This window comes from Coregonus clupeaformis, unplaced genomic scaffold (assembly GCF_020615455.1).
Source record: "Coregonus clupeaformis isolate EN_2021a unplaced genomic scaffold, ASM2061545v1 scaf1559, whole genome shotgun sequence".
Taxonomy (NCBI): Eukaryota; Metazoa; Chordata; class Actinopteri; order Salmoniformes; family Salmonidae; genus Coregonus; species Coregonus clupeaformis.
Genome location: NW_025535013.1, coordinates 85,001 through 112,353, shown reverse-complemented (window position 1 = coordinate 112,353; position 27,353 = coordinate 85,001). Strand labels below are relative to the sequence as shown.

At 44.3% G+C, this 27,353-nt stretch overlaps 1 pseudogene; it reads left to right on the top strand.

Annotated features, from left to right (window-relative positions):
• The first annotated feature begins 3,897 nt into the window (after positions 1 to 3,897).
• LOC121562700 overlaps positions 3,898 to 27,353 on the top strand; it is a 48,225-nt pseudogene continuing 24,769 nt past the window's right edge.

Sequence of the window (27,353 nt, the reverse complement as noted above, 5' to 3'; positions counted from 1 at the left end):
TAGGCTACCTGGCTAAAATGTTTTCTCGCTAGCTAGCCTAACTTCCTTTCATGGAACCTGATGAGCCAGGCTAGTTAACATTAGCCTTCTACATCTAGCTACATGTTGAGCTTCCATCCTCTTAGGCCAGGGGCACAACGTCTTGAATTAAGTAACACCACAAATACAAATCCCTATCTCCATCCACAGCTATTTTAGGAAAGGGACCATTTTATGTGCTAGCTAGCTTTACACCGGAGATCACAACGACTAGCAACAATTCAAGTTTTTTTCTGTAAATTACGTGTGCTTTTGATGTGATGTGATTGGGGTGAAGCCAAATTCAAACTGGCTTCCCTTGACACTTTTTTTTTTGGGGGGTGTGCCAGGACCATTCACAGTTGAGTCTACTCAGTTTAGCTCAAAGCTGATGGACTATTCTTTAGCACAAAATTATCAAGGGAAGCCAAGTGCTCTCCTGGCTTCCCCTTGTGTTCAATGCTACGGGCGGCAACAATGTCATACTCTTTTTGACCAGACAGCATCAGATAGATGGGCCTACACATACGGAGACAGAGGGGCCGCTGTTTCGCTCACTGGGATGCTTTCTCCGGTGAGATACATTCAGCCTCTTTACGAATCGAAGGAAAATGATGAAGCATAGAAATATAAAGATCAATTATTTTATGTTTTTTTTATCAGTCCATTTTTTGGGGGAAGCCAGGCTTCCCTTGGCACCCATGAATCGCACCACTGGGTACAATGGTTCTCTACACTACACTTGGTTCCTCACTACTGTTCTCTACACTACACTTGGTTCTCTACACTACCACTACACTTGATTCTCTACACTACACTTGGTTCTCTACACTACACTTGGTTCTCTACACTACACTTGGTTCTCTACACTACACTTGGTTCTCTACACTACACTTGGTTCTCTACACTACACTTGGTTCTCTACACTACACTTGGTTCTCTACACTTGCTTGTTTTGTCACATAAACATAAATTAAGCGAACGATTATATAATTTTTAGCTAACAGGAAATGGCGGAGGGATTTCTGCATAGTGCACCTTTAAATAGTCAGTTTATCTTGATCTGTTCAGTACATTTTAGGCAGAATCAGTGACTATCCTATTTGGCTGCTTGTACATTTTACCCCGTTTAAAATGACATTACAGTTTCAATATCTCTGTCCCCGGAAAAAGTACGATTCTTACGAGGTGAAGTTTCTCCCACAGTTTAGTCAGAGGGTCAAGGTCATCTGAGAAGGGACCTTGAAGGTGCTATAGAACACACCTGTGTAATGATCATGCTGTTTAATCAGCTTCTTGATATGCCACACCTGTCAGGTGGATGGATTATCTTGACAAAGGAGAAATGCTCACTAACAGGGATGTAAACAAATTTATGGCCAAAATCTGAGAGAAATAAGCTTTTTGTTCGTATGGAAAATGTCTGGAATATTTTATTTCAGCTCGTGGAAACACTTTACATGTTGCGTTTATATTTTTGTTCAGTGTAGTTTCATGACCAGAGACAAATCTTCAAAGGCACAGTATTTATTTATTCAGAGTGGTATATGCATTCACACAGTCTTGATTTATAGGATCCCTTCCCACTATATGATTGATATGTCAAGTGATAAAATCCCAAGCTATTAATGAAAGGTTTATGGAAAAACTGCACTTGTCCTCATGTGAAAATGACAGTTAATTAAATATTCTACAACAGTAATGTCATCAATCAAATCAAAGTTGACTTATGTAGCACATTTCTTACAACAAATGCATTTCAAGGTGTTCAGAGTCATGCACTGAAAGGCATGTGGCACTTAACATCCTTCCTGTTGGCAGGTCTCTCTAGGTGACCAGGGAGTTCTCTCTACCACGTGCGAATGCACCGGTGGAGCTCACAAGTGTAGCCATGCAGTCTATTTTGGCGGTTCACAACATCGGCTGTATGTTGTACCCCCCTGTATATATAGCCTCCCTACTGTCACTTTATTTTACTTCTGCTCTTTTTTTCTCAACACTTTTTTTGTTGTTGTTTTATTCTTACTTTTTTTGTTTAAAATAAATGCACTGTTGGTTAAGGGCTGTAAGTAAGCATTTCACTGTAATGTCTGCACCTGTTGTATTCGGCGCATGTGACCAATAAAATTTGATTTGATTTGATTTGGATGTGGAATGAGAGTGGAGGGAAGCCAGCCGTGGCCCAACCAGGTGCAGTCCGTGGAGGACCTGTACCCGGCTGAAGACTACAACCCTCTGTCCCCGAGAGCCCACAGAGAAGGATCTTCAGTGGCTAAGGAACTCTCTCAGGGGGCAGGTTCGGTGGAATGGCCATGTCTCCATGGCTACCCTCCCTGTCATCGGACCGAAGCAATGAAATGACAGACAAGATCAAGGCAACACAAACAAGAAAGAAATAAGATGGAAGTGGAGAGATGGAGACGAGGCACAACTTATGAATGCAAATGTCTGTACCAGACGCTGTTAAAAAAACAAGGGCATCCTGGCCGGTCGCTGCTAGCTATAAGGCAGGCACAGTTGACTGCGCACCAACCGGCACACCAAGAGGAGAGGGAGGCTGACGGCCGGTAATTATGGAGCAGTGGTTAGGGCCAAGCGCGTTACTCCATCGCTGCTAAAAAAAAAGAAGGTAATTGGATGTTGGGTGTTGTCTGTAAAGTGGGGCCACAGGTTAACGAAGAGGAGGTCATCAAGGCATTCAAAAATGGCTACAGGGATGGATGTGCAGGAGTCAGGGCTTTGGGTCACAGGGGTCTGGGATCCTGGGTACCTCACTGGATGGTCTGGTGGGCACCACAGCAGTGGTGGAGGTCAAGGGTCCCTATGGTGCAAGGGACCTTAACCGTTGGAAGAGGCAGTGAAGTCAAAGGATTTCTATACCATGGAAGAGGCAGTGAAGTCAAAGGATTTCTATTTCCAAGAGGAAGAAGGGTCTTACCGCCTCCTTGAAGGCCATCCTTACTGGCACCAGGTCAAAGGGCAGCTCCTCATCACCGGAAGGGACACAGGCTTCTTCGTTGTCGTGGACCACCAAAGCCTCCATCCCCATCCAGCCTGATGACCTCTGACCTCTGGCAGACTCATGTTGCTGGACTAGAGACGTTTTTCAAGGACCACATGCTCCCAAAGTTGGCACTGCAACAGTGAACATCATAAATTTTTTTTTTTTTTTTAAAGAACCATATACAAACACGTTTTCCTCCACTACATCAAAAGAACACTTAAGTACATGCAATTCTGTCCTTGAAACATTTAATTCCATTCATTCCTACGGAGGACTGCTCCTGCTGGGGAATGCCAATATGGCCGACTGGTGGCTTCAAAGCCTGTCAATGGCCAATTCATAGCATCAGCGATCCAGGGTTTATATACGTCGTCATTGGTGAAGACAGGTGTCATCTCACGTGCTGCCGTGCTCTCCTGTTGTCAAGGCACCTCATTGTCAAGGCCGGGATTCAAAGTTCACTATCCTGCCCTCTGGTAGGGCGCAGCCGCACCCGTGCCCCTGTCTGATTGGTTGACAGGGGGTGTAAAGGGGCGGTGGCTGGGCAATCTGGGGATACATTGCCTTGAAGTTAGAACTATAGGTTAGATAGCTACTGCAGCATACAACTCCCCTCTCTGTCTGTCTGCCTCTGTCTGTCTCTATCTAACATTCTCTTTCCTAGTGAATACAGCACCTATTTTTCTCTGTCCCCCTTTCTTTCTCTCTCTCAGTCTTCCTTGGCTGGGGCTTGACAGCCTCTCTCTGTCTCTGTCTCTGTCTCTGTCTCTGTCTCTGTCTCTGTCTCTGTCTCTGTCTCTGTCTCTCTGTCTCTCCCTCTCCTCTCTCTCTCTCTCTCTCTCTCTCTCTCTCTCTCTCTCTCTCTCTCTCTCTCTCTCTCTCTCTCTCTGTCTCTCTCTCCTTCTCTCTCTCTCTGTCTCTGTCTCTCTGTGAGGAGGATGTCTAAGCCAGGCAGCTCAGTAGGAGGCCCAGCGGCAGCAGCAGTAGCTGATCCAGAGGTGATGTTCCAGGAGCCTGGTCCCACCGTCTCCTTCTCTAGACTACACTACTCTGTCATGAGAGCAGAGGACCCTGCCACAAGAGAGGACCTGAGAAACACATCCTCAAAGACGTCAGGTAGGGAATGGGTGTGGGGGAGATGGAGAGAGAGACAGATGAGAGAGAGAGAGAGAGAGAGAGAGAGAGAGAGAGAGGAGGAAGAAGAAGAGAGAGAGAGAGAGAGAGAGAGAGAGAGAAAAAGAGAGAGAGAGAGAGAGAAAGACTATGGTAAAGAGAAATGAAGATTTGTTATGCTATACTGTTGTGTGTATCTGTGTGTGTGAATGGCTGCGTGTATACAGATCAGTGGTTAGGTTAGTATCCACAGTGCCATCAGGTCCTAGATCAGTGGTTAGGTTAGTATCCACAGGGCCATCAGGTCCTAGATCAGTGGTTAGGTTAGTATCCACAGTGCCATCAGGTCCTAGATCAGTGGTTAGGTTAGTATCCACAGGGCCATCAGGTCCTAGATCAGTGGTTAGGTTAGTATCCACAGGGCCATCAGGTCCTAGATCAGTGGTTAGGTTAGTATCCACAGGGCCATCAGGTCCTAGATCAGTGGTTAGGTTAGTATCCACAGTGCCATCAGGTCCTAGATCAGTGGTTAGGTTAGTATCCACAGGGCCATCAGGTCCTAGATCAGTGGTTAGGTTAGTATCCACAGTGCCATCAGGTCCTAGATCAGTGGTTAGGTTAGTCTCCACAGTGCCTTCAGGTCCTAGATCAGTGGTTAGGTTAGTATCTACAATGCCTTCAAAAAGTATTCACCTCCCTTGACTTTTACATATTTTATTGTGTTACAATAAAATTGATTTTTAATTGTTATTTTTTGTCAACGATCTACATAAAATACTCTGTAATGTCAAAGTGAATTCTAACATTCGTAAAACATTAAGGAAATTAAAACACTAATGTATGTTGTATGTATTGACAATGAAATACATAAATAGCTCATTTACACAAGTATTCACACCCCTGAGTCAATACATGTTAGAATCACCTTTGGCAGCGATTACAGCTGTGAGTCTTTCTGGGTAAGTCTCTAAGAGCTTTGCACACCTGGATTGTACAATATTGGCACATTATTATTTTCAAAATTCTTCAAGCTCTATCAAATTGGTTGTTGATCATTTCTAGACACCCATGTTCAGGTCTTGCCATAGATTTTCCAGCCAATTTAAGTCAAAACTGTAACTCGGCCACTCAGGAACATTCACTGTCTTCTTGGTAAGCAACTCCAGCGTAGATTTGGCCTTGTGTTTTAGGTTATTGTCCGGCTGAAAGGTGAATTCATCTCCCAGTGTCTGGTGGAAAGCAGACTGAACCAGGTTTTCCTCTAGGATTTTGCCTGTGCTTAGCTCTATTCTGTTTTTTTTTCTCTAAAAAAAAAAACTCCCTAGTCCTTGCCGATGACAAGAATACCCATAACATCACGCAGCCACCACCATGATTGGAAATATGAAGAGTGGTACTCAGTGATGTGTTGTGTTGGATTTGCCCCAAACATAACGCTTTGTATTCAGGGCATGAAGGTCATTTCTTTGCCACATGTTTTGCAGTTTTACTTTTGTACCTTATTGTAAACAGGATGCATGTTTTGGAATATGTTTTATTCTGTACAGGCTTCCTTCTTTTCATTCTGTCATTTAGGTTAGTATTGTGGAGTAAACTACAATGTTGTTGATCCATCCTCAGTTTTCTCCTATCACAGCCATTAAACTGTAACTGTTTTAAAGTCACCATTGGCCTCATGGTAAAATCACTGAGCGGTTTCCTTCCTCTCCGGTCACTGAGTTAGGAAGGACGCCTGTATCTTTGTAGTGACTGGGTGTATTGATAACACAGGAGGCTGGTGAGGGGAGGACGGCTCATAATAATGGCCGGAACGGCACAAATGGTATGGCATCAAACGGAACCCTATTCCCTACACAGGGCACTACTTTTAACCAGTCAGACCTTCCACTCCCCTTGACCTGATGTTATCTGGTGTTGACCAGTCAAACCTTCCACTCCCCTTGACCTGATGTTATCTGGTGTTGACCAGTCAGACCTTCCACTCCCCTTGACCTGATGTTATCTGGTGTTGACCAGTCAGACCTTCCACTCCCCTTGACCTGATGTTATCTGGTGTTGACCAGTCAGACCTTCCACTCCCCTTGACCTGATGTTATCTGGTGTTGACCAGTCAGACCTTCCACTCCCCTTGACCTGATGTTATCTGGTGTTGACCAGTCAGACCTTCCACTCCCCTTGACCTGATGTTATCTGGTGTTGACCAGTCAGACCTTCCACTCCCCTTGACCTGATGTTATCTGGTGTTGACCAGTCAGACCTTCCACTCCCCTTGACCTGATGTTATCTGGTGTTGACCAGTCAGACCTTCCACTCCCCTTGACCTGATGTTATCTGGTGTTGACCAGTCAGACCTTCCACTCCCCTTGACCTGATGTTATCTGGTGTTGACCAGTCAGACCTTCCACTCCCCTTGACCTGATGTTATCTGGTGTTGACCAGTCAGACCTTCCACTCCTCTTGACCTGATGTTATCTGGTGTTGACCAGTCAGACCTTCCACTCCCCTTGACCTGATGTTATCTGGTGTTGACCAGTCAGACCTTCCACTCCCCTTGACCTGATGTTATCTGATGTTGACCAGTCAGACCTTCCACTCCCCTTGACCTGATGTTATCTGATGTTGACCAGTCAGACCTTCCACTCCCCTTGACTTGATGTTATCTGGTGTTGACCAGTCAGACCTTCCACTCCCCTTGACCTGATGTTATCTGGTGTTGACCAGTCAGACCTTCCACTCCCCTTGACCTGATGTTATCTGGTGTTGACCAGTCAGACCTTCCACTCCCCTTGACCTGATGTTATCTGGTGTTGACCAGTCAGACCTTCCACTCCCCTTGACCTGATGTTATCTGGTGTTGACCAGTCAGACCTTCCACTCCCCTTGACCTGATGTTATCTGGTGTTGACCAGTCAGACCTTCCACTCCCCTTGACCTGATGTTATCTGGTGTTGACCAGTCAGACCTTCCACTCCCCTTGACCTGATGTTATCTGGTGTTGACCAGTCAGACCTTCCACTCCCCTTGACCTGATGTTATCTGGTGTTGACCAGTCAGACCTTCCACTCCCCTTGACCTGATGTTATCTGGTGTTGACCAGTCAGACCTTCCACTCCCCTTGACCTGATGTTATCTGGTGTTGACCAGTCAGACCTTCCACTCCCCTTGACCTGATGTTATCTGGTGTTGACCAGTCAGACCTTCCACTCCCCCTTGACCTGATGTTATCTGGTGTTGACCAGTCAGACCTTCCACTCCCCTTGACCTGATGTTATCTGGTGTTGACCAGTCAGACCTTCCACTCCCCCTTGACCTGATGTTATCTGGTGTTGACCAGTCAGACCTTCCACTCCCCTTGACCTGATGTTATCTGGTGTTGACCAGTCAGACCTTCCACTCCCCTTGACCTGATGTTATCTGGTGTTGACCAGTCAGACCTTCCACTCCCCTTGACCTGATGTTATCTGGTGTTGACCAGTCAGACCTTCCACTCCCCTTGACCTGATGTTATCTGGTGTTGACCAGTCAGACCTTCCACTCCCCTTGACCTGATGTTATCTGGTGTTGACCAGTCAGACCTTCCACTCCCCTTGACCTGATGTTATCTGGTGTTGACCAGTCAGACCTTCCACTCCCCTTGACCTGATGTTATCTGGTGTTGACCAGTCAGACCTTCCACTCCCCTTGACCTGATGTTATCTGGTGTTGACCAGTCAGACCTTCCACTCCCCTTGACCTGATGTTATCTGGTGTTGACCAGTCAGACCTTCCACTCCCCTTGACCTGATGTTATCTGGTGTTGACCAGTCAGACCTTCCACTCCCCTTGACCTGATGTTATCTGGTGTTGACCAGTCAGACCTTCCACTCCCCTTGACCTGATGTTATCTGGTGTTGACCAGTCGGACCTTCCACTCCCCTTGACCTGATGTTATCTGGTGTTGACCAGTCAGACCTTCCACTCCCCTTGACCTGATGTTATCTGGTGTTGACCAGTCAGACCTTCCACTCCCCTTGACCTGATGTTATCTGGTGTTGACCAGTCAGACCTTCCACTCCCCTTGACCTGATGTTATCTGGTGTTGACCAGTCAGACCTTCCACTCCCCTTGACCTGATGTTATCTGGTGTTGACCAGTCAGACCTTCCACTCCCCTTGACCTGATGTTATCTGGTGTTGACCAGTCAGACCTTCCACTCCCCTTGACCTGATGTTATCTGGTGTTGACCAGTCGGACCTTCCACTCCCCTTGACCTGATGTTATCTGGTGTTGACCAGTCAGACCTTCCACTCCCCTTGACCTGATGTTATCTAGTGTTGACCAGTCAGACCTTCCACTCCCCTTGACCTGATGTTATCTAGTGTTGACCAGTCAGACCTTCCACTCCCCTTGACCTGATGTTATCTGGTGTTGACCAGTCGGACCTTCCACTCCCCTTGACCTGATGTTATCTGGTGTTGACCAGTCAGACCTTCCACTCCCCTTGACCTGATGTTATCTGGTGTTGACCAGTCAGACCTTCCACTCCCCTTGACCTGATGTTATCTGGTGTTGACCAGTCAGACCTTCCACTCCCCTTGACCTGTCATTGTACAAGGAATTTAAACAGTTGGAAAACAGTTGTGTTAAAATCTATCTCAGTGGGCTAACAAGGTCCCTAATGCTAGCTCTCACTGCATAACACCTAGGCTTTATCTCAGTTGGAGAACAAGCTCCTGAGCACAGGTGATTGGTTATGCTGTGTCATGGTAGTCACTTTTGATTGGTCATTTTATAGCATGGTCACTTTTGATTGGTTGTTCTATGTCATGGTAATTTCTGATTGGTTATTCTGTGTCATGGTCATTTCTGATTGGCTTTTCCAGCGGCATCATGAGACCAGGGATGAACGCCATCATGGGGCCGACAGGAAGTGGAAAAACATCGTAAGTCACGCGCACACACACACACACACACACACACACACACACACACACACACACACACACACACACACACACACACACACACACACACACACACACCCTCTCCTCTCCTCTCTCCCTAGTCTCCTGGATGTGATAGCAGGTCGTAAGGACCCAGCAGGGTTGAAGTTTGGTCAGGTTCTGGTGGATGGGAAGATGGTGGACCGCGACCTCCGACTCATATCTGGCTATGTGGTGCAGGTGAGGGAGTGGAAGAGATGTTGTCTACCCTTTCTAAAACCTTCACTAGGGTGTTGACAGACTGCTCCAAGTCATTCTGGTTATAGGGGAGTGGAAGAGATGTTGTCTACCTTTTCTAAAACCTTCACTGTGGTGTTGACAGACTGCTCCAAGTCATCCTGGTTATAGGGGAGTGGAAGAGATGTTGTCTACCCTTTCTAAAACCTTCACTAGGGTGTTGACAGACTGCTCCAAGTCATCCTGGTTATAGGGGAGTGTAAGAGATGTTGTCTACCTTTTCTAAAACCTTCACTGTGGTGGTGTTGACAGACTGCTCCAAGTCATCCTGGTTATAGGGGAGTGTAAGAGATGTTGTCTACACCTTTCTAAAACCTTCACTATGGTGTTGACAGACTGCTCCAAGTCATTCTGGTTATAGGGGAGTGTAAGAGATGTTGTCTACCTTTTCTAAAACATTCACTGTGGTGTTGACAGACTGCTCCAAGTCATTCTGGTTATAGGGGAGTGTAAGATATGTTGTCTACCTTTTCTAAAACCTTCACTAGGGTGTTGACAGACTGCTCCAAGTCATTCTGGTTATAGGGGAGTGTAAGAGATGTTGTCTACCTTTTTCTAAAACCTTCACTAGGGTGTTGACAGACTGCTCCAAGTCATTCTGGTTATAGGGGAGTGTAAGAGATGTTGTCTACCTTTTCTAAAACCTTCACTGTGGTGTTGACAGACTGCTCCAAGTCATTCTGGTTATAGGGGAGTGTAAGAGATGTTGTCTACACCTTTCTAAAACCTTCACTGTGGTGTTGACAGACTGCTCCAAGTCATTCTGGTTATAGGGGAGTGTAAGAGATGTTGTCTACCTTTTCTAAAACCTTCACTGTGGTGTTGACAGACTGCTCCAAGTCATTCTGGTTATAGGGGGAGTGTAAGAGATGTTGTCTACACCTTTCTAAAACCTTCACTGTGGTGGTGTTGACAGACTGCTCCAAGTCATTCTGGTTATAGGGGAGTGTAAGAGATGTTGTCTACACCTTTCTAAAACCTTCACTGTGGTGTTGACAGACTGCTCCAAGTCATTCTGGTTATAGGGAGTGTAAGAGATGTTGTCTACCTTTTCTAAAACATTCACTGTGGTGTTGACAGACTGCTCCAAGTCATTCTGGTTATAGGGGAGTGTAAGAGATGTTGTCTACCTTTTCTAAAACCTTCACTAGGGTGTTGACAGACTGCTCCAAGTCATTCTGGTTATAGGGGAGTGTAAGAGATGTTGTCTACCTTTTCTAAAACCTTCACTAGGGTGTTGACAGACTGCTCCAAGTCATTCTGGTTATAGGGGAGTGTAAGAGATGTTGTCTACCTTTTCTAAAACCTTCACTGTGGTGTTGACAGACTGCTCCAAGTCATTCTGGTTATAGGGGAGTGTAAGAGATGTTGTCTACACCTTTCTAAAACCTTCACTGTGGTGTTGACAGACTGCTCCAAGTCATTCTGGTTATAGGGGAGTGTAAGAGATGTTGTCTACCTTTTCTAAAACCTTCACTGTGGTGTTGACAGACTGCTCCAAGTCATTCTGGTTATAGGGGAGTGTAAGAGATGTTGTCTACACCTTTCTAAAACCTTCACTGTGGTGTTGACAGACTGCTCCAAGTCATTCTGGTTATAGGGGAGTGTAAGAGATGTTGTCTACCTTTTCTAAAACCTTCACTAGGGTGTTGACAGACTGCTCCAAGTCATGCTGATTATAGGGGAGTGTAAGAGATGTTGTCTACCTTTTCTAAAACCTTCACTGTGGTGTTGACAGACTGCTCCAAGTCATTCTGGTTATAGGGGAGTGTAAGAGATGTTGTCTACCTTTTCTAAAACCTTCACTAGGGTGTTGACAGACTGCTCCAAGTCATCCTGGTTATAGGGGAGTGTAAGAGATGTTGTCTACCTTTTCTAAAACCTTCACTGTGGTGTTGACAGACTGCTCCAAGTCATCCTGGTTATAGGGGAGTGTAAGAGATGTTGTCTACCTTTTCTAAAACCTTCACTGTGGTGTTGACAGACTGCTCCAAGTAATCCTGGTTATAGGGAAGTGTAAGAGATGTTGTGTACCTTTTCTAAAACCTTCACTAGGGTGTTGACAGACTGCTCCAAGTCATTCTGGTTATAGGGGAGTGTAAGAGATGTTATCTACCTTTTCTAAAACCTTCACTGTGGTGGTGTTGACAGACTGCTCCAAGTAATCCTGGTTATAGGGGAGTGTAAGAGATGTTGTCTACCTCCTTTCTAAAACCTTCACTAGGGTGTTGACAGACTGCTCCAAGTCATTCTGGTTATAGGGGAGTGTAAGAGATGTTGTCTACCTTTTTCCTAAAACCTTCACTAGGGTGTTGACAGACTGCTCCAAGTCATTCCCGGTTATAGGGGAGTGTAAGAGATGTTGTCTACCTTTTCTAAAACCTTCACTGTGGTGTTGACAGACTGCTCCAAGTCATTCTGGTTATAGGGGAGTGTAAGAGATGTTGTCTACCTTTTCTAAAACCTTCACTAGTGTGTTGACAGACTGCTCCAAGTCATTCTGGTTATAGGGGAGTGTAAGAGATGTTGTCTACCTTTTCTAAAACCTTCACTGTGGTGGTGTTGACAGACTGCTCCAAGTCATTCTGGTTATAGGGGAGTGGAAGAGATGTTGTCTACCTTTTCTAAAACCTTCACTGTGGTGTTGACAGACTGCTCCAAGTCATCCTGGTTATAGGGGAGTGTAAGAGATGTTGTCTACCTTTTCTAAAACCTTCACTGTGGTGTTGACAGACTGCGCCAAGTCATTCTGGTTATAGGGGAGTGTAAGAGATGTTGTCTACACCTTTCTAAAACCTTCACTGTGGTGTTGACAGACTGCTCCAAGTCATTCTGGTTATAGGGGAGTGTAAGAGATGTTGTCTACCTTTTCTAAAACCTTCACTGTGGTGTTGACAGACTGCTCCAAGTCATTCTGGTTATAGGGGAGTGTAGGAGATGTTGTCTACACCTTTCTAAAACCTTCACTGTGGTGGTGTTGACAGACTGCTCCAAGTCATTCTGGTTATAGGGGAGTGTAAGAGATGTTGTCTACACCTTTCTAAAACCTTCACTGTGGTGTTGACAGACTGCTCCAAGTCATTCTGGTTATAGGGGGAGTGTAAGAGATGTTGTCTACCTTTTCTAAAACATTCACTGTGGTGTTGACAGACTGCTCCAAGTCATTCTGGTTATAGGGGAGTGTAAGAGATGTTGTCTACCTTTTCTAAAACCTTCACTAGGGTGTTGACAGACTGCTCCAAGTCATTCTGGTTATAGGGGAGTGTAAGAGATGTTGTCTACCTTTTCTAAAACCTTCACTAGGGTGTTGACAGACTGCTCCAAGTCATTCTGGTTATAGGGGAGTGTAAGAGATGTTGTCTACCTTTTCTAAAACCTTCACTGTGGTGTTGACAGACTGCTCCAAGTCATTCTGGTTATAGGGGAGTGTAAGAGATGTTGTCTACACCTTTCTAAAACCTTCACTGTGGTGTTGACAGACTGCTCCAAGTCATTCTGGTTATAGGGGAGTGTAAGAGATGTTGTCTACCTTTTCTAAAACCTTCACTGTGGTGTTGACAGACTGCTCCAAGTCATTCTGGTTATAGGGGAGTGTAAGAGATGTTGTCTACACCTTTCTAAAACCTTCACTGTGGTGTTGACAGACTGCTCCAAGTCATTCTGGTTATAGGGGAGTGTAAGAGATGTTGTCTACCTTTTCTAAAACCTTCACTAGGGTGTTGACAGACTGTTCCAAGTCATGCTGATTATAGGGGAGTGTAAGAGATGTTGTCTACCTTTTCTAAAACCTTCACTGTGGTGTTGACAGACTGCTCCAAGTCATTCTGGTTATAGGGGAGTGTAAGAGATGTTGTCTACCTTTTCTAAAACCTTCACTAGGGTGTTGACAGACTGCTCCAAGTCATCCTGATTATAGGGGAGTGTAAGAGATTTTGTCTACCTTTTCTAAAACCTTCACTGTGGTGTTGACAGACTGCTCCAAGTCATCCTGGTTATAGGGGAGTGTAAGAGATGTTGTCTACCTTTTCTAAAACCTTCACTGTGGTGTTGACAGACTGCTCCAAGTAATCCTGGTTATAGGGGAGTGTAAGAGATGTTGTGTACCTTTTCTAAAACCTTCACTAGGGTGTTGACAGACTGCTCCAAGTCATTCTGGTTATAGGGGAGTGTAAGAGATGTTATCTACCTTTTCTAAAACCTTCACTGTGGTGGTGTTGACAGACTGCTCCAAGTAATCCTGGTTATAGGGGAGTGTAAGAGATGTTGTCTACCTTTTCTAAAACCTTCACTGTGGTGGTGTTGACAGACTGCTCCAAGTCATTCTGGTTATAGGGGAGTGTAAGAGATGTTGTCTACCTTTTCTAAAACCTTCACTGTGGTGGTGTTGACAGACTGCTCCAAGGCATTCCGGTTATAGGAGAGTGTAAGAGATGTTGTCTACCTTTCTAAAATCTTCACTGTGGTGTTGACAGACTGCTCCAAGTCATTCCGGTTATAGGGGAGTGTAAGAGATGTTGTCTACCTTTTCTAAAACCTTCACTGTGGTGTTGACAGACTGCTCCAAGTCATTCTGGTTATAGGGGAGTGTAAGAGATGTTGTCTACCTTTTCTAAAACCTTCACTAGGGTGTTGACAGACTGCTCCAAGTCATTCTGGTTATAGGGGAGTGTAAGAGATGTTGTCTACCTTTTCTAAAACCTTCACTGTGGTGGTGTTGACAGACTGCTCCAAGTCATTCTGGTTATAGGGGAGTGGAAGAGATGTTGTCTACCTTTTCTAAAACCTTCACTGTGGTGTTGACAGACTGCTCCAAGTCATCCTGGTTATAGGGGAGTGTAAGAGATGTTGTCTACCTTTTCTAAAACCTTCACTGTGGTGTTGACAGACTGCTCCAAGTCATCCTGGTTATAGGGGAGTGTAAGAGATGTTGTCTACCTCCTTTCTAAAACCTTCACTAGGGTGTTGACAGACTGCTCCAAGTCATCCAGGTTATAGGGGAGTGTAAGAGATGTTGTCTACCTTTTCTAAAACCTTCACTAGGGTGTTGACAGACTGCTCCAAGTCATCCTGGTTATAGGGGAGTGGAAGAGATGTTGTCTACCTTTTCTAAAACCTTCACTGTGGTGTTGACAGACTGCTCCAAGTCATCCTGGTTATAGGGGAATGTAAGAGATGTTGTCCACCTTCTTTCTAAAACCTTTACTAGGGTGTTGACAGACTGCTCCAAGTCATTCTGGTTATAGGGGAGTGTAAGAGATGTTGTCTACCTTTTCTAAAACCTTCACTAGGGTGTTGACAGACTGCTCCAAGTCATTCTGGTTATAGGGGAGTGTAAGAGATGTTGTCTACCTTTTCTAAAACCTTCACTAGGGTGTTGACAGACTGCTCCAAGTCATTCTGGTTATAGGGGAGTGTAAGATATGTTGTCTACCTTTCTAAAAACTTCACTGTGGTGTTGACAGACTGCTCCAAGTCATTCTGGTTATAGGGGAGTGTAAGAGATGTTGTCTACCTTTCTAAAACCTTCACTAGGGTGTTGACAGACTGCTCCAAGTCATTCTGGTTATAGGGGAGTGTAAGAGATGTTGTCTACCTTTTCTAAAACCTTCACTGTGGTGGTGTTGACAGACTGCTCCAAGTCATTCTGGTTATAGGGGAGTGTAAGAGATGTTGTCTACCTTTTCTAAAACCTTCACTGTGGTGTTGACAGACTGCTCCAAGTCATCCTGGTTATAGGGGAGTGTAAGAGATGTTGTCTACCTTTTCTAAAACCTTCACTGTGGTGTTGACAGACTGCGCCAAGTCATTCTGGATATAGGGGAGTGTAAGAGATGTTGTCTACACCTTTCTAAAACCTTCACTAGGGTGTTGACAGACTGCTCCAAGTCATCCTGGTTATAGGGGAGTGTAAGAGATGTTGTCTACCTTTTCTAAAACCTTCACTGTGGTGTTGACAGACTGCTCCAAGTCATTCTGGTTATAGGGGAGTGTAAGAGATGTTGTCTACCTTTTCTAAAACCTTCACTAGGGTGTTGACAGACTGCTCCAAGTCATTCTGGTTATAGGGGAGTGTAAGAGATGTTGTCTACCTTTTCTAAAACCTTCACTGTGGTGGTGTTGACAGACTGCTCCAAGTCATTCTGGTTATAGGGGAGTGGAAGAGATGTTGTCTACCTTTTCTAAAACCTTCACTGTGGTGTTGACAGACTGCTCCAAGTCATCCTGGTTATAGGGGAGTGTAAGAGATGTTGTCTACCTTTTCTAAAACCTTCACTGTGGTGTTGACAGACTGCGCCAAGTCATTCTGGTTATAGGGGAGTGTAAGAGATGTTGTCTACACCTTTCTAAAACCTTCACTAGGGTGTTGACAGACTGCTCCAAGTCATCCTGGTTATAGGAGAGTGTAAGAGATGTTGTCTACCTTTTCTAAAACCTTCACTGTGGTGTTGACAGACTGCTCCAAGTCATCCTGGTTATAGGGGAGTGGAAGAGATGTTGTCTACACCTTTCTAAAACCTTCACTAGGGTGTTGACAGACTGCTCCAAGTCATTCTGGTTATAGGGGAGTGGAAGAGATGTTGTCTACCTTTCTAATACCTTCACTGTGGTGTTGACAGACTGCTCCAAGTCATCCTGGTTATAGGGGAGTGTAAGAGATGTTGTCTACCTTTTCTAAAACCTTCACTGTGGTGGTGTTGACAGACTGCTCCAAGTCATTCTGGTTATAGGAGAGTGTAAGAGATGTTGTCTACCTTTCTAAAACCTTCACTGTGGTGTTGACAGACTGCTCCAAGTCATTCCGGTTATAGGGGAGTGTAAGAGATGTTGTCTACCTTTTCTAAAACCTTCACTGTGGTGTTGACAGACTGCTCCAAGTCATTCTGGTTATAGGGGAGTGTAAGAGATGTTGTCTACCTTTTCTAAAACCTTCACTAGGGTGTTGACAGACTGCTCAAAGTCATTCTGGTTATAGGGGAGTGTAAGAGATGTTGTCTACCTTTTCTAAAACCTTCACTGTGGTGGTGTTGACAGACTGCTCCAAGTCATTCTGGTTATAGGGGGAGTGGAAGAGATGTTGTCTACCTTTTCTAAAACATTCACTGTGGTGTTGACAGACTGCTCCAAGTCATCCTGGTTATAGGGGAGTGTAAGAGATGTTGTCTACCTTTTCTAAAACCTTCACTGTGGTGTTGACAGACTGCGCAAGTCATTCTGGTTATAGGGGAGTGTAAGAGATGTTGTCTACACCTTTCTAAAACCTTCACTAGGGTGTTGACAGACTGCTCCAAGTCATCCTGGTTATAGGAGAGTGTAAGAGATGTTGTCTACCTTTTCTAAAACCTTCACTGTGGTGTTGACAGACTGCTCCAAGTCATCCTGGTTATAGGGGAGTGTAAGAGATGTTGTCTACCTCCTTTCTAAAACCTTCACTAGGGTGTTGACAGACTGCTCCAAGTCATCCAGGTTATAGGGGAGTGTAAGAGATGTTGTCTACCTTTTCTAAAACCTTCACTAGGGTGTTGACAGACTGCGCCAAGTCATCCTGGTTATAGGGGAGTGGAAGAGATGTTGTCTACCTTTTCTAAAACCTTCACTGTGGTGTTGACAGACTGCTCCAAGTCATCCTGGTTATAGGGGAGTGTAAGAGATGTTGTCTACCTTCTTTCTAAAACCTTTACTAGGGTGTTGACAGACTGCTCCAAGTCATTCTGGTTATAGGGGAGTGTAAGAGATGTTGTCTACCTTTTCTAAAACCTTCACTAGGGTGTTGACAGACTGCTCCAAGTCATTCTGGTTATAGGGGAGTGTAAGAGATGTTGTCTACCTTTTCTAAAACCTTCACTAGGGTGTTGACAGACTGCTCCAAGTCATTCTGGTTATAGGGGAGTGTAAGATATGTTGTCTACCTTTCTAAAAACTTCACTGTGGTGTTGACAGACTGCTCCAAGTCATTCTGGTTATAGGGGAGTGTAAGATATGTTGTCTACCTTTTCTAAAACCTTCACTAGGGTGTGGACAGACTGCTCCAAGTCATTCTGGTTATAGGGGAGTGTAAGAGATGTTGTCTACCTTTCTAAAACCTTCACTAGGGTGTTGACAGACTGCTCCAAGTCATTCTGGTTATAGGGGAGTGTAAGAGATGTTGTCTACCTTTTCTAAAACCTTCACTGTGGTGGTGTTGACAGACTGCTCCAAGTCATTCTGGTTATAGGGGAGTGTAAGAGATGTTGTCTACCTTTTCTAAAACCTTCACTGTGGTGTTGACAGACTGCTCCAAGTCATCCTGGTTATAGGGGAGTGTAAGAGATGTTGTCTACCTTTTCTAAAACCTTCACTGTGGTGTTGACAGACTGCGCCAAGTCATTCTGGTTATAGGGGAGTGTAAGAGATGTTGTCTACACCTTTCTAAAACCTTCACTAGGGTGTTGACAGACTGCTCAAAGTCATCCTGGTTATAGGGGAGTGTAAGAGATGTTGTCTACCTTTTCTAAAACCTTCACTGTGGTGTTGACAGACTGCTCCAAGTCATTCTGGTTATAGGGGAGTGTAAGAGATGTTGTCTACCTTTTTCTAAAACCTTCACTAGGGTGTTGACAGACTGCTCCAAGTCATTCTGGTTATAGGGGAGTGTAAGAGATGTTGTCTACCTTTTCTAAAACATTCACTGTGGTGGTGTTGACAGACTGCTCCAAGTCATTCTGGTTATAGGGGAGTGTAAGAGATGTTGTCTACACCTTTCTAAAACCTTCACTGTGGTGTTGACAGACTGCTCCAAGTCATTCTGGTTATAGGGGAGTGTAAGAGATGTTGTCTACCTTTTCTAAAACATTCACTGTGGTGTTGACAGACTGCTCCAAGTCATTCTGGTTATAGGGGAGTGTAAGATATGTTGTCTACACCTTTCTAAAACCTTCACTAGGGTGTTGACAGACTGCTCCAAGTCATCCTGGTTATAGGGGAGTGTAAGAGATGTTGTCTACCTTTTCTAAAACCTTCACTGTGGTGTTGACAGACTGCTCCAAGTCATTCTGGTTATAGGGGAGTGTAAGAGATGTTGTCTACCTTTTCTAAAACCTTCACTAGGGTGTTGACAGACTGCTCCAAGTCATTCTGGTTATAGGGGAGTGTAAGAGATGTTGTCTACCTTTTCTAAAACCTTCACTGTGGTGGTGTTGACAGACTGCTCCAAGTCATTCTGGTTATAGGGGAGTGGAAGAGATGTTGTCTACCTTTTCTAAAACCTTCACTGTGGTGTTGACAGACTGCTCCAAGTCATCCTGGTTATAGGGGAGTGTAAGAGATGTTGTCTACCTTTTCTAAAACCTTCACTGTGGTGTTGACAGACTGCGCCAAGTCATTCTGGTTATAGGGGAGTGTAAGAGATGTTGTCTACACCTTTCTAAAACCTTCACTAGGGTGTTGACAGACTGCTCCAAGTCATCCTGGTTATAGGAGAGTGTAAGAGATGTTGTCTACCTTTTCTAAAACCTTCACTGTGGTGTTGACAGACTGCTCCAAGTCATCCTGGTTATAGGGGAGTGGAAGAGATGTTGTCTACACCTTTCTAAAACCTTCACTAGGGTGTTGACAGACTGCTCCAAGTCATTCTGGTTATAGGGGAGTGGAAGAGATGTTGTCTACCTTTCTAATACCTTCACTGTGGTGTTGACAGACTGCTCCAAGTCATCCTGGTTATAGGGAGTGTAAGAGATGTTGTCTACCTTTTCTAAAACCTTCACTGTGGTGGTGTTGACAGACTGCTCCAAGTCATTCTGGTTATAGGAGAGTGTAAGAGATGTTGTCTACCTTTCTAAAACCTTCACTGTGGTGTTGACAGACTGCTCCAAGTCATTCCGGTTATAGGGGAGTGTAAGAGATGTTGTCTACCTTTTCTAAAACCTTCACTGTGGTGTTGACAGACTGCTCCAAGTCATTCTGGTTATAGGGGAGTGTAAGAGATGTTGTCTACCTTTTCTAAAACCTTCACTAGGGTGTTGACAGACTGCTCAAAGTCATTCTGGTTATAGGGGAGTGTAAGAGATGTTGTCTACCTTTTCTAAAACCTTCACTGTGGTGGTGTTGACAGACTGCTCCAAGTCATTCTGGTTATAGGGGAGTGGAAGAGATGTTGTCTACCTTTTCTAAAACATTCACTGTGGTGTTGACAGACTGCTCCAAGTCATCCTGGTTATAGGGGAGTGTAAGAGATGTTGTCTACCTTTTCTAAAACCTTCACTGTGGTGTTGACAGACTGCGCAAGTCATTCTGGTTATAGGGGAGTGTAAGAGATGTTGTCTACACCTTTCTAAAACCTTCACTAGGGTGTTGACAGACTGCTCCAAGTCATCCTGGTTATAGGAGAGTGTAAGAGATGTTGTCTACCTTTTCTAAAACCTTCACTGTGGTGTTGACAGACTGCTCCAAGTCATCCTGGTTATAGGGGAGTGTAAGAGATGTTGTCTACCTCCTTTCTAAAACCTTCACTAGGGTGTTGACAGACTGCTCCAAGTCATCCAGGTTATAGGGGGAGTGTAAGAGATGTTGTCTACCTTTTCTAAAACCTTCACTAGGGTGTTGACAGACTGCGCCAAGTCATCCTGGTTATAGGGGAGTGGAAGAGATGTTGTCTACCTTTTCTAAAACCTTCACTGTGGTGTTGACAGACTGCTCCAAGTCATCCTGGTTATAGGGGAGTGTAAGAGATGTTGTCTACCTTCTTTCTAAAACCTTTACTAGGGTGTTGACAGACTGCTCCAAGTCATTCTGGTTATAGTGGAGTGTAAGAGATGTTGTCTACCTTTTCTAAAACCTTCACTAGGGTGTTGACAGACTGCTCCAAGTCATTCTGGTTATAGGGGAGTGTAAGAGATGTTGTCTACCTTTTCTAAAACCTTCACTAGGGTGTTGACAGACTGCTCCAAGTCATTCTGGTTATAGGGGAGTGTAAGATATGTTGTCTACCTTTCTAAAAACTTCACTGTGGTGTTGACAGACTGCTCCAAGTCATTCTGGTTATAGGGGAGTGTAAGATATGTTGTCTACCTTTTCTAAAACCTTCACTAGGGTGTGGACAGACTGCTCCAAGTCTTTCTGGTTATAGGGGAGTGTAAGAGATGTTGTCTACCTTTCTAAAACCTTCACTAGGGTGTTGACAGACTGCTCCAAGTCATTCTGGTTATAGGGGAGTGTAAGAGATGTTGTCTACCTTTTCTAAAACCTTCACTGTGGTGGTGTTGACAGACTGCTCCAAGTCATTCTGGTTATAGGGGAGTGTAAGAGATGTTGTCTACCTTTTCTAAAACCTTCACTGTGGTGTTGACAGACTGCTCCAAGTCATCCTGGTTATAGGGGAGTGTAAGAGATGTTGTCTACCTTTTCTAAAACCTTCACTGTGGTGTTGACAGACTGCGCCAAGTCATTCTGGTTATAGGGGAGTGTAAGAGATGTTGTCTACACCTTTCTAAAACCTTCACTAGGGTGTTGACAGACTGCTCAAAGTCATCCTGGTTATAGGGGAGTGTAAGAGATGTTGTCTACCTTTTCTAAAACCTTCACTGTGGTGTTGACAGACTGCTCCAAGTCATTCTGGTTATAGGGGAGTGTAAGAGATGTTGTCTACCTTTTCTAAAACCTTCACTAGGGTGTTGACAGACTGCTCCAAGTCATTCTGGTTATAGGGGAGTGTAAGAGATGTTGTCTATCTTTTCTAAAACCTTCACTGTGGTGGTGTTGACAGACTGCTCCAAGTCATTCTGGTTATAGGGGGAGTGGAAGAGATGTTGTCTACCTTTTCTAAAACCTTCACTGTGGTGTTGACAGACTGCTCCAAGTCATCCTGGTTATAGGGGAGTGTAAGAGATGTTGTCTACCTTTTCTAAAACCTTCACTGTGGTGTTGACAGACTGCGCCAAGTCATTCTGGTTATAGGGGAGTGTAAGAGATGTTGTCTACACCTTTCTAAAACCTTCACTAGGGTGTTGACAGACTGCTCCAAGTCATCCTGGTTATAGGAGAGTGTAAGAGATGTTGTCTACCTTTTCTAAAACCTTCACTGTGGTGTTGACAGACTGCTCCAAGTCATCCTGGTTATAGGGGAGTGGAAGAGATGTTGTCTACACCTTTCTAAAACCTTCACTAGGGTGTTGACAGACTGCTCCAAGTCATTCTGGTTATAGGGGAGTGGAAGAGATGTTGTCTACCTTTCTAATACCTTCACTGTGGTGTTGACAGACTGTTCCAAGTCATCCTGGTTATAGGGGGAGTGTAAGAGATGTTGTCTACCTTTTCTAAAACCTTCACTGTGGTGGTGTTGACAGACTGCTCCAAGTCATCCTGGTTATAGGGGAGTGTAAGAGATGTTGTCTACACCTTTCTAAAACCTTCACTGTGGTGTTGACAGACTGCTCCAAGTCATTCTGGTTATAGGGGAGTGTAAGAGATGTTGTCTACCTTTTCTAAAACATTCACTGTGGTGTTGACAGACTGCTCCAAGTCATTCTGGTTATAGGGGAGTGTAAGATATGTTGTCTACCTTTTCTAAAACCTTCACTAGGGTGTTGACAGACTGCTCCAAGTCATTCTGGTTATAGGGGAGTGTAAGAGATGTTGTCTACCTTTTTCTAAAACCTTCACTAAGGTGTTGACAGACTGCTCCAAGTCATTCTGGTTATAGGGGAGTGTAAGAGATGTTGTCTACCTTTTCTAAAACCTTCACTGTGGTGTTGACAGACTGCTCCAAGTCATTCTGGTTATAGGGGGAGTGTAAGAGATGTTGTCTACACCTTTCTAAAACCTTCACTGTGGTGTTGACAGACTGCTCCAAGTCATTCTGGTTATAGGGGAGTGTAAGAGATGTTGTCTACCTTTTCTAAAACCTTCACTGTGGTGTTGACAGACTGCTCCAAGTCATTCTGGTTATAGGGGAGTGTAAGAGATGTTGTCTACACCTTTCTAAAACCTTCACTGTGGTGGTGTTGACAGACTGCTCCAAGTCATTCTGGTTATAGGGGAGTGTAAGAGATGTTGTCTACACCTTTCTAAAACCTTCACTGTGGTGTTGACAGACTGCTCCAAGTCATTCTGGTTATAGGGGAGTGTAAGAGATGTTGTCTACCTTTTCTAAAACATTCACTGTGGTGTTGACAGACTGCTCCAAGTCATTCTGGTTATAGGGGAGTGTAAGAGATGTTGTCTACCTTTTCTAAAACCTTCACTAGGGTGTTGACAGACTGCTCCAAGTCATTCTGGTTATAGGGGAGTGTAAGAGATGTTGTCTACCTTTTCTAAAACCTTCACTGTGGTGTTGACAGACTGCTCCAAGTCATTCTGGTTATAGGGGAGTGTAAGAGATGTTGTCTACACCTTTCTAAAACCTTCACTGTGGTGTTGACAGACTGCTCCAAGTCATTCTGGTTATAGGGGAGTGTAAGAGATGTTGTCTACCTTTTCTAAAACCTTAACTGTGGTGTTGACAGACTGCTCCAAGTAATCCTGGTTATAGGGGAGTGTAAGATATGTTGTCTACCTTTTCTAAAACCTTCACTGTGGTGTTGACAGACTGCTCCAAGTAATCCTGGTTATAGGGGAGTGTAAGAGATGTTGTGTACCTTTTCTAAAACCTTCACTAGGGTGTTGACAGACTGCTCCAAGTCATTCTGGTTATAGGGGAGTGTAAGAGATGTTATCTACCTTTTCTAAAACCTTCACTGTGGTGGTGTTGACAGACTGCTCCAAGTAATCCTGGTTATAGGGGAGTGTAAGAGATGTTGTCTACCTTTTCTAAAACCTTCACTGTGGTGGTGTTGACAGACTGCTCCAAGTCATTCTGGTTATAGGGAGTGTAAGAGATGTTGTCTACCTTTTCTAAAACCTTCACTGTGGTGGTGTTGACAGACTGCTCCAAGTCATTCTGGTTATAGGGGGAGTGTAAGAGATGTTGTCTACCTTTCTAAAACCTTCACTGTGGTGTTGACAGACTGCTCCAAGTCATTCCGGTTATAGGGGAGTGTAAGAGATGTTGTCTACCTTTTCTAAAACCTTCACTGTGGTGTTGACAGACTGCTCCAAGTCATTCTGGTTATAGGGGAGTGTAAGAGATGTTGTCTACCTTTTCTAAAACCTTCACTGTGGTGGTGTTGACAGACTGCTCCAAGTCATTCTGGTTATAGGGGAGTGGAAGAGATGTTGTCTACCTTTTCTAAAACCTTCACTGTGGTGTTGACAGACTGCTCCAAGTCAACCTGGTTATAGGGGAGTGTAAGAGATGTTGTCTACCTTTTCTAAAACCTTCACTGTGGTGTTGACAGACTGCGCCAAGTCATTCTGGTTATAGGGGGAGTGTAAGAGATGTTGTCTTCACCTTTCTAAAACCTTCACTAGGGTGTTGACAGACTGCTCCAAGTCATCCTGGTTATAGGAGAGTGTAAGAGATGTTGTCTACCTTTTCTAAAACCTTCACTGTGGTGTTGACAGACTGCTCCAAGTCATCCTGGTTATAGGGGAGTGTAAGAGATGTTGTCTACCTCCTTTCTAAAACCTTCACTAGGGTGTTGACAGACTGCTCCAAGTCATCCAGGTTATAGGGGAGTGTAAGAGATGTTGTCTACCTTTTCTAAAACCTTCACTAGGGTGTTGACAGACTGCTCCAAGTCATCCTGGTTATAGGGGAGTGGAAGAGATGTTGTCTACCTTTTCTAAAACCTTCACTGTGGTGTTGACAGACTGCTCCAAGTCATCCTGGTTATAGGGGAGTGTAAGAGATGTTGTCTACCTCCTTTCTAAAACCTTCAATAGGGTGTTGACAGACTGCTCCAAGTCATTCTGGTTATAGGGGAGTGTAAGAGATGTTGTCTACCTTTTCTAAAACCTTCACTGTAGTGTTGACAGACTGCTCCAAGTCATTCTGGTTATAGGGGAGTGTAAGAGATGTTGTCTACCTTTTCTAAAACCTTAACTGTGGTGTTGACAGACTTCTCCAAGTCATTCTGGTTATAGGGGAGTGTAAGAGATGTAGTCTACACCTTTCTAAAACCTTCACTGTGGTGTTGACAGACTGCTCCAAGTCATTCTGGTTATAGGGGAGTGTAAGAGATGTTGTCTACCTTTTCTAAAACCTTCACTAGGGTGTTGACAGACTGCTCCAAGTCATGCTGGTTATAGGGGAGTGTAAGAGATGTTGTCTACCTTTTCTAAAACCTTCACTGTGGTGTTGACAGACTGCTCCAAGTCATTCTGGTTATAGGGGAGTGTAAGAGATGTTGTCTACCTTTTCTAAAACCTTCACTAGGGTGTTGACAGACTGCTCCAAGTCATCCTGGTTATAGGGGAGTGTAAGAGATTTTGTCTACCTTTTCTAAAACCTTCACTGTGGTGTTGACAGACTGCTCCAAGTAATCCTGGTTATAGGGGAGTGTAAGATATGTTGTCTACCTTTTCTAAAACCTTCACTGTGGTGTTGACAGACTGCTCCAAGTAATCCTGGTTATAGGGGAGTGTAAGAGATGTTGTTTACCTTTTCTAAAACCTTCACTAGGGTGTTGACAGACTGCTCCAAGTCATTCTGGTTATAGGGGAGTGTAAGAGATGTTATCTACCTTTTCTAAAACCTTCACTGTGGTGGTGTTGACAGACTGCTCCAAGTAATCCTGGTTATAGGGGAGTGTAAGAGATGTTGTCTACCTTTTCTAAAACCTTCACTGTGGTGGTGTTGACAGACTGCTCCAAGTCATTCTGGTTATAGGGGAGTGTAAGAGATGTTGTCTACCTTTTCTAAAACCTTCACTGTGGTGGTGTTGACAGACTGCTCCAAGTCATTCTGGTTATAGGGGAGTGTAAGAGATGTTGTCTACCTTTCTAAAACCTTCACTGTGGTGTTGACAGACTGCTCCAAGTCATTCCGGTTATAGGGGAGTGTAAGAGATGTTGTCTACCTTTTCTAAAACCTTCACTGTGGTGTTGACAGACTGCTCCAAGTCATTCTGGTTATAGGGGAGTGTAAGAGATGTTGTCTACCTTTTCTAAAACCTTCACTGTGGTGTTGACAGACTGCTCCAAGTCATCCTGGTTATAGGGGAGTGTAAGAGATGTTGTCTACCTTTTCTAAAACCTTCACTGTGGTGTTGACAGACTGCGCCAAGTCATTCTGGTTATAGGGGAGTGTAAGAGATGTTGTCTTCACCTTTCTAAAACCTTCACTAGGGTGTTGACAGACTGCTCCAAGTCATCCTGGTTATAGGAGAGTGTAAGAGATGTTGTCTACCTTTTCTAAAACCTTCACTGTGGTGTTGCCAGACTGCTCCAAGTCATCCTGGTTATAGGGGAGTGTAAGAGATGTTGTCTACCTCCTTTCTAAAACCTTCACTAGGGTGTTGACAGACTGCTCCAAGTCATCCAGGTTATAGGGGAGTGTAAGAGATGTTGTCTACCTTTTCTAAAACCTTCACTAGGGTGTTGACAGACTGCTCCAAGTCATCCTGGTTATAGGGGAGTGGAAGAGATGTTGTCTACCTTTTCTAAAACCTTCACTGTGGTGTTGACAGACTGCTCCAAGTCATCCTGGTTATAGGGGAGTGTAAGAGATGTTGTCTACCTCCTTTCTAAAACCTTCACTAGGGTGTTGACAGACTGCTCCAAGTCATTCTGGTTATAGGGGAGTGTAAGAGATGTTGTCTACCTTTTCTAAAACCTTCACTAGGGTGTTGACAGACTGCTCCAAGTCATTCTGGTTATAGGGGAGTGTAAGAGATGTTGTCTACCTTTTCTAAAACCTTCACTGTGGTGTTGACAGACTGCTCCAAGTAATCCTGGTTATAGGGGAGTGTAAGAGATGTTGTGTACCTTTTCTAAAACCTTCACTAGGGTGTTGACAGACTGCTCCAAGTCATTCTGGTTATAGGGGAGTGTAAGAGATGTTATCTACCTTTTCTAAAACCTTCACTGTGGTGGTGTTGACAGACTGCTCCAAGTCATTCTGGTTATAGGGGAGTGTAAGAGATGTTGTCTACCTTTTCTAAAACCTTCACTAGGGTGTTGACAGACTGCTCCAAGTCATTCTGGTTATAGGGGAGTGTAAGATATGTTGTCTACCTTTCTAAAAACTTCACTGTGGTGTTGACAGACTGCTCCAAGTCATTCTGGTTATAGGGGAGTGTAAGAGATGTTGTCTACCTTTTCTAAAACCTTCACTAGGGTGTTGACAGACTGCTCCAAGTCATTCTGGTTATAGGGGAGTGTAAGAGATGTTGTCTACCTTTCTAAAACCTTCACTAGGGTGTTGACAGACTGCTCCAAGTCATTCTGGTTATAGGGGAGTGTAAGAGATGTTGTCTACCTTTTCTAAAACCTTCACTGTGGTGGTGTTGACAGACTGCTCCAAGTCATTCTGGTTATAGGGGAGTGTAAGAGATGTTGTCTACCTTTTCTAAAACCTTCACTGTGGTGTTGACAGACTGCTCCAAGTCATCCTGGTTATAGGGGAGTGTAAGAGATGTTGTTTACCTTTTCTAAAACCTTCACTGTGGTGTTGACAGACTGCGCCAAGTCATTCTGGTTATAGGGGAGTGTAAGAGATGTTGTCTACACCTTTCTAAAACCTTCACTAGGGTGTTGACAGACTGCTCCAAGTCATCCTGGTTATAGGGGAGTGTAAGAGATGTTGTCTACCTTTTCTAAAACCTTCACTGTGGTGTTGACAGACTGCTCCAAGTCATCCTGGTTATAGGGGATTGTAAGAGATGTTGTCTACCTCCTTTCTAAAACCTTCACTAGGGTGTTGACAGACTGCTCCAAGTCATCCAGGTTATAGGGGAGTGTAAGAGATGTTGTCTACCTTTTCTAAAACCTTCACTAGGGTGTTGACAGACTGCTCCAAGTCATTCTGGTTATAGGGGAGTGTAAGAGATGTTGTCTACCTTTTCTAAAACCTTCACTAGGGTGTTGACAGACTGCTCCAAGTCATTCTGGTTATAGGGGAGTGTAAGAGATGTTGTCTACCTTTCTAA